A 350-nucleotide genomic window follows, 5' to 3' on the forward strand; every position below is an offset into this window, starting at 1 on the left:
AGTTGTCATAACAGATGAACTTGGGTGAGCTGAAACTTATGAGGTGTTGAAAAGGACTGATCCAGGCTTGCTAAAGCTTGCAAAGTCTTATACCTTAAGGGTACAAAACGCATATCTTATCCTTGAACTACTAAGTAGCCTCTTTTACTCAAAAAAAAAATTACAATCTTCTATCATAATATTCTCTGAATTAGAACTAATATTTTTGATCAAATTTAAATGACTTAAACTATCATAATTTTGCTACACACTCTGATCTAAATCTACTAAAGCTACCTGAGTTTACTAAATAACTTTTGACCAAAAGACCATAAATTTGTCAAACACCTCAAATTATAACATAACACACA

Source organism: Elaeis guineensis, chromosome 1 (genome assembly GCF_000442705.2).
Source record: "Elaeis guineensis isolate ETL-2024a chromosome 1, EG11, whole genome shotgun sequence".
NCBI classification, from domain to species: Eukaryota; Viridiplantae; Streptophyta; class Magnoliopsida; order Arecales; family Arecaceae; genus Elaeis; species Elaeis guineensis.